This window comes from Jaculus jaculus, chromosome 9 (assembly GCF_020740685.1).
Source record: "Jaculus jaculus isolate mJacJac1 chromosome 9, mJacJac1.mat.Y.cur, whole genome shotgun sequence".
Classification (NCBI taxonomy): domain Eukaryota; kingdom Metazoa; phylum Chordata; class Mammalia; order Rodentia; family Dipodidae; genus Jaculus; species Jaculus jaculus.
This window is the reverse complement of record NC_059110.1, coordinates 15,683,323-15,689,322: the sequence shown is the minus strand read 5'-3', so window position 1 is coordinate 15,689,322 and position 6,000 is coordinate 15,683,323. Positions and strand designations below refer to the sequence as shown.

Genomic DNA, 6,000 nt, shown 5'->3' with positions numbered 1-6,000 from the left:
ATAAATAAACATTTTAAAAATATTTTTTTAAAAAAAAACTTTATTTCAAATCTTTGTGATAATTTGCATAACGACGTATGTGGAGAAGTTCAACAGCAAGAGGCAGCGCATACCCAGGCTTTAGCAGGTGCTGGTCAGTTAAGCCTTTCCAGCAAGTTGGGACTCTGGCTTAGGCACTGCCAGCATCGCCATCCCCCCGCCCCTCGTTTACAGACTGGGGTACACAGGTGAATTCCCCCCAAGCCACTCCGCCACCTGAGGTTTAATACACGCGAAGTTAACGTGCATGGGTGGAAGTTACTGTGGAGTCGGTGGGCAGACCTGGGCTATCCAGTTAATTGGGAGGGAAGCCTTGTCAAGAAAGGACTTCACCTCCAAGTCACCACTGACGGAGGCTCTGGTTTTGCCAGAGTGGGTGCCTTTAAGCATCTGTCTGTCTTCCTTTTCACTTTTACTTTCTCTAACCAAAGGTCATTGATTGGTCCGTTCACCGAGATGACGAAGGGGATAGTGTCTGAAACCTTGAACTTCCTCCCTGCAACTTTTTTTTTTTTTTTTTTTTTTTGGTGTGTCTTTCCCCCAGAAGTTTCAGCGCATAACTAAATCATTGACAGAAAACAATCTTTCATTTTTATTTTTTGATAACGCTTTGATAGAACTCCTGTAGGAAATAACCACATCCAAAGTTTCCCTGAACCTGACGATGCCAGAAAACGAAGAAAAGTGATGCGTCTGCGAAAACAGTAGCAGGGATTTTATTGTATTCATTTTTTTTTTTCTTTTATACTTTCCCCCCCACCGGCCCAGAGGCTGTAATTTGACTGCTGTCTTTGGCAAAAATCCAGAGACCAGGCCAAGAGCTTAATCCCTCTCCCTCCTCCCCCTCCTCCTCCTCCTCCTCCTCCTCCTTCTCCTCTTCCTCCTCCTCCACCTTGCCCGCCCGCCGGGGGGAGGCGGGACGCGAAGCCGACCCGGGGCTGCGGGAGGAGCCGGGGGAGCGCGGCGGCGGGGCGGGGAGGGGCGCGGAGCCGAGGAAGAGGAAGTCGGAGCCGAGCGCAGCCGAGCGGAGCCGAGCGGGGCTGCAGGGCGCTCGGGCCGCCCGAGCCGGCGCTGGAGCGCAAGCGAGCACGGAGCGCAGGCACCGAGCGCAGGCACGGAGCTGGGGGGCGGCCTGCGCCAGCGCCCCTTCTCGGGTAAGCGCCGCGGGGACTCTTCGGGGTAGGGACGGCGCCGGGGACTCGGGGCACCCCAGATCTTGCAGGTTGGGGCGGGCGCAGCTCGGTGGCCGGTTTCGTGGTGGTTTCCACCCCTCGCCTCCCCAACCTCCCGCGGGGATGGAGGGGATCGGGGTCGTGCACGGCGCAGGATGGGGCGGGTGGGGGGGGGGGGCGCAGGTGCTACCTGCTGTTCCCCAGCGTCCCCTTGAAGCCCGGCTGTGACCCTGGATCCGCGCCGCCCCGCGCGCCCGTCCCATTGTCGCAGAAACCCGCGGCTGCCAAGGACTTCTGGGTGCGCACCGGGGTGGGGGGTGTGACCCGCCGCCCGGCTCCGACAGAACAGTGCGCAAACGGGACCCCACGGACAGAGACACCGCGGGAACAGCACCCCAACAGCCGTGCGGGAGAGGAGAGGGCCCCTCCACCGGTGCGGGGGGGGGGGTCCGATGCGATGGGCAGAGTCGCGTCCGGCTGAGAGCGGCGGGGTCGAGGGGAGGAACTCGCGTGGGCGCGCCCCAACTTTGCAAATCTGGGGGTGGGGTGGCGGAGTCGAGAGCCGGGGGCCCTATGGTCAAGGTACCAACCGGGGGTGGGCTGAGACTTTGCCAGTCCTAGGGTAACTGCAGGAGGCCGCCCCCTTCTTTGTGTCCCCCCGTGGCGCCCCGCTTTGCAAACACCTCCCCCCCCCCCCACTCCGCAAAGCGCCAGGACGCTCCAAGGAAGACGGGGTCGTTCCACGACGTCGTGTCACTTTGTTGGTGAGGAACAGTAAGGGCGGTGGAGCTTGGATGAGTCTTGAAGTCTTGGGTGTAAAGCCGGTGTTTCCTTAAGCTCTGGTCCTCAGCGCTCCCCGGGGGCCACCTGAGGGTGGCCGGAGCTACTGCACTGTATTTTTGAAGTCTTTTGGTGAGGGTCCGTACAGGGAGGGCTCTCTTGGAGGCTCAGCATTCTGAGACGACAGGGTCGACCTCTGAGACTTGGTTTGGGGATTTGGATGCAAATGTTCTTGTGTTTTCTGTTTAACCTAGAAGGACGCCAAGTGTGGGTCAAATGTGTCCTTTAATGGAACTCCAGGCTTAGATTGCATTGACGCTGTAAAAATAGTGGGCAAGTGTTAAACCATAAGCATGGTTGTGTTCGCCATTTCTGTAGTTGGCATACTTTTAAACAACCGATAAGATTTTCGGACTTTTACTAAAGTGCTGTAATAATATTTCCAAGCTCATCACGTCAAAAAAAAAAAAAAATTGGCTTTGCTGTGTGAGACCTGAGCAAGCTGGGCTTCCTCACTGATGAATCTGTATACATAAATCAGTGTACATGGACACTATAGGTTCTGAGGTGTTTTGTATCTGTTTCTCCCCCACTCCCTCCCACTGGTGTTTATTTGTTCCATTATATTTAACACTTCAACTGCAAAAGCATTTGGGTTGATACTTGGCCCTTACACATCTTCAAGTCTCACTCTTCCTGCTTCCTGGCATCTTCTTTTGTCCTGTTGGAGGCTCCGTGTCCAAGCCACGAAAAGCTCCAGCGAAAACTTTCCCACCTCCCTGGCTTCCTCCTCACCCCTAGCAATCCCTGTGTGACCTTCCTTCCCTTCTCCTGGGTTGCAGGTCCCGAAAGCTCTCTGTTAGAGAACAAAACAGAGTGAGCATTGGACAGCTGTGGGGCAGCTTTTGTGTCAGATTTCTCTTGTTCCTTGATAGAATTGTCCTGTGCTCTTCTGATTCCCCACCCCATTCCCTTTTATGTGAACCATGAATCTAGATGATCGGTACCCAAAAAAAAAAAAAAAAAAAAAATCTACATTTTTCACACTTACTTGGGAGATGGCAGCTGTCATTCAAAGAGGTTAGCAAATGATCACATTTTAACCAGCTGAAAGTGGCAACACAATTTTTCAAAACCAAGAATAGCCATTAGCATTTTGCTCTTCTTCTTTGAGGTTATGACTTTAGTTTTAGTTTTATTTATTTATCGGTGATATAATTTAGCTTTACTAGTTTGTAGTCTGGCATGTAGAGACAAAAAAATGCCCCAGTAGCCCCAAATCTCCTGAGCCCTCGGGAAATGAAAAACAGTTCCCAGTCTACACTCTGATGTTACTGTGTGGGTTTCTTGCTTCTTCCCTGCTGTAGCTGGTCTTTCAGACCTTTGTCATTTTATAATCCTCCCTTGGGGCTGATTAGACCCCCCTCCTCCCCCGTGGGGATGGCGGCAGCGCTAAGATGATTGACAGCCTCTACAGCTTAAAAATGTAGAAACCTTCAGTGGTTAAGAACAAATGTTTTGGGCTGAGCCCACCTATACATGCAGTTTGTCCCTGCATCCCGTTAGCTGGGTGACCTCGGCTCCTCTATGGGGATTGTTTAGACATGGATCCTTTCTGTCTGAGGGAGGTGACCAGCAAAGTGGACCACTCCTTGGATTTTTCTCATCCTTCTTGCTTTCTTTTTTGATAAATTTCAGAAGGAATGGCCCTTACCTCCAGAGTTACGCCGAGGATTACATGAAGTAATCCGTACTAAATGTTTGGCATTTATGGTGTGATTTGAAGATGAGAGTGGTCGATAAACTGACCCCGGGAGGAAGGGATTTGGCTGGACGCTGTCCATACCCAGTTGGCAGAGCTATTTTCTTGAACTCAAGTTTCCTCTCTTTCCCCAAACCTCACTACCTAAAAGTTGTGGTTGCATGGAGACATACTTTTCATGAAACATGATGTCTTTATTTGTTTGTTTTTTTTTGGGGGGGGGGTGAGAGAAACTCTTGTTTCATAATCCAAGTTGGCCTTGAATTCAAAATCCTCCTGCCTCAGCCACCTGAATTCTTGAATGACAGGCAAGCATCACCGTACCTGAAGATTGTTCACTCTTTTTTTTTTAATAAACACATTTTTTAAACTTTTTATTTTTATTTTTTGAGGCAAGCTCTGCCAACTAGCTTTTTTTTTTTTTTTTTAATGTGAGAGAGAAAGAATTGGTGTGCCAGGGCCTCCAGCCATTGCATTTGAACTCCAGACACATGCACCCCTTGTGCGCATGTGCAGCTTTGCGCACACTTGCGTCACTTTGTGCATCTGTCTTTCATGGGACCTGGAGAGTCCTTAGGCCCCGCAGGCAAGAGCCTTAGTCACTAAGCCATCTCTCCAGCCCAGTCCACTCTTAAAAACAAACAAACACACAAACAAAAAAATCATTGATCTCTTTGCATCCAGGGATGAAAATAGAAACATTTTCTAGAGAAACGTCTAAGACCCTTGTACCTGTGGAGAGGAGGCATCTCAGATATTAATGTTTTAGCTTAGGCCCGCATCAGTCTTGCTTGACTTGTAATGTAAAGCTGAAGCCATTCCATTCAGCCATTCAGAGCTGTGAGGGTCTGTGCCAAGTGGACCAAAGGGCCGGCTCCCTGTGATGGGGATCTGCCTACACATTCTGCTTCCTGTAGCCCGCACTGACCCAAACCGACAGATGCTTCCGCAAGGAAGATGGATACACGCGTCTGCTCAACCACTGGGTTTGTAACAGAATGCCTGGGCTGCGGGATACTTGTGCAAAACTGCGAATAGCTTCAGGTGTGATGGAGTGATTCCTTTGCCAGAGACTAGAAGTTCCCTGGGGTTCTATTTTTTAATATTTTATACTTATTTATTTGACAGAGAAAGAAGGAGGGAGGGAGGGAGAGAGAGAGAAAGAGAATGGGCACACCAGGGCCTCCAGCCACTGAAAACAAACTCCAGACGCAAACGCCTCCTTGTGCATCTGGCTAATGTGGGTTCGGGGCAATCAAACCTGGGTCCTTTGGCTTTGCAGACAAACGCCTTAACTGCTAAGCCATCCCTCCAGCCCTATTTTTTATTTATTAGATACAGATAGAGGGAGAGAGAGGAGAGAGAGACAGAGAGGGAATAAGAATGAGCACTCCAGGGCCTCAAGCTACTGCAAATTCCAGATGCATGCGCCATCATGTGCATCTGCCTTATGTGGGATCTGGAGAATCGAACCTGTGTCCTTAGGCTTTGCAGGCAAGCGTCTTAACTGCTAAGCCATCTCTCCAGCCCTCTCCCTGGGTTTCTTGAATAGCTCTCAAGTTTGAGTTTGAATACCTTTTCAATCTGTATACATAAGTTTAGAAAGCTTTTTTTTTTTTTTTTTTTCTGATGGGATATAAGCCAAGTGAAATTTTCCACATCCCAACATCTTCCTTTGGTAAGTACAGGCAGTCTTCTGTATCTATGGATTCTACATCCTTGACTCAACCAAGGGTGAATTTAAAATAGTCTTTATGGGCTGGAGTGATAGCTCAGTGGTTAAGGTGTTTGTCTGAAATGCCTAATAACCCAGGTTTGATACCCCAATATACATGTAAAGCCAGATGCACAAAGTGGTGCATGATTATGGAGTTCTTTTGCAGTGGCTGGAGGCCCTCCAACCACTGCAAAAGTTGTACTCATTCTCTCCCTCCCTTACAAATAAATAAATAAAATATTTTTTAAAGTTGCATCTGTTCCGAACACATAGTCTTTCTTCGTTGTCTTTATTCCCTAAACAACCCTGTATCACAAGTGCCTATATAACATTTATGTTGCATTAGGAATCATAAGTAATTCATTTTAAATTATGTGGAAGCAATTTCAAGTATATGGGTAGGCCTGGAGATGTAGCTCAGTGGTAGAGCATTTGTTGAATTTATATGAGGTCCTGGGCTCAACTCCCAGTACCCCTTCCTCATAATAGACAAAAAAAAAACAAAAAACAAACAAACGAGAATATGAGAA

The 6,000-nt window shown here is 49.0% G+C and overlaps 1 protein-coding gene across 1 annotated transcript in view; it reads left to right on the top strand.

Annotated features, from left to right (window-relative positions):
* The first annotated feature begins 1,127 nt into the window (after nt 1-1,127).
* Plekhg1 (pleckstrin homology and RhoGEF domain containing G1) overlaps nt 1,128-6,000 on the top strand; it is a 271,519-nt gene continuing 266,646 nt past the window's right edge. Inside the window, exon 1 of the mRNA XM_045158697.1 lies at nt 1,128-1,193. The gene's annotated coding sequence lies outside the window, so the exon portion shown is untranslated. The remainder of the gene's footprint in view (nt 1,194-6,000) is intronic.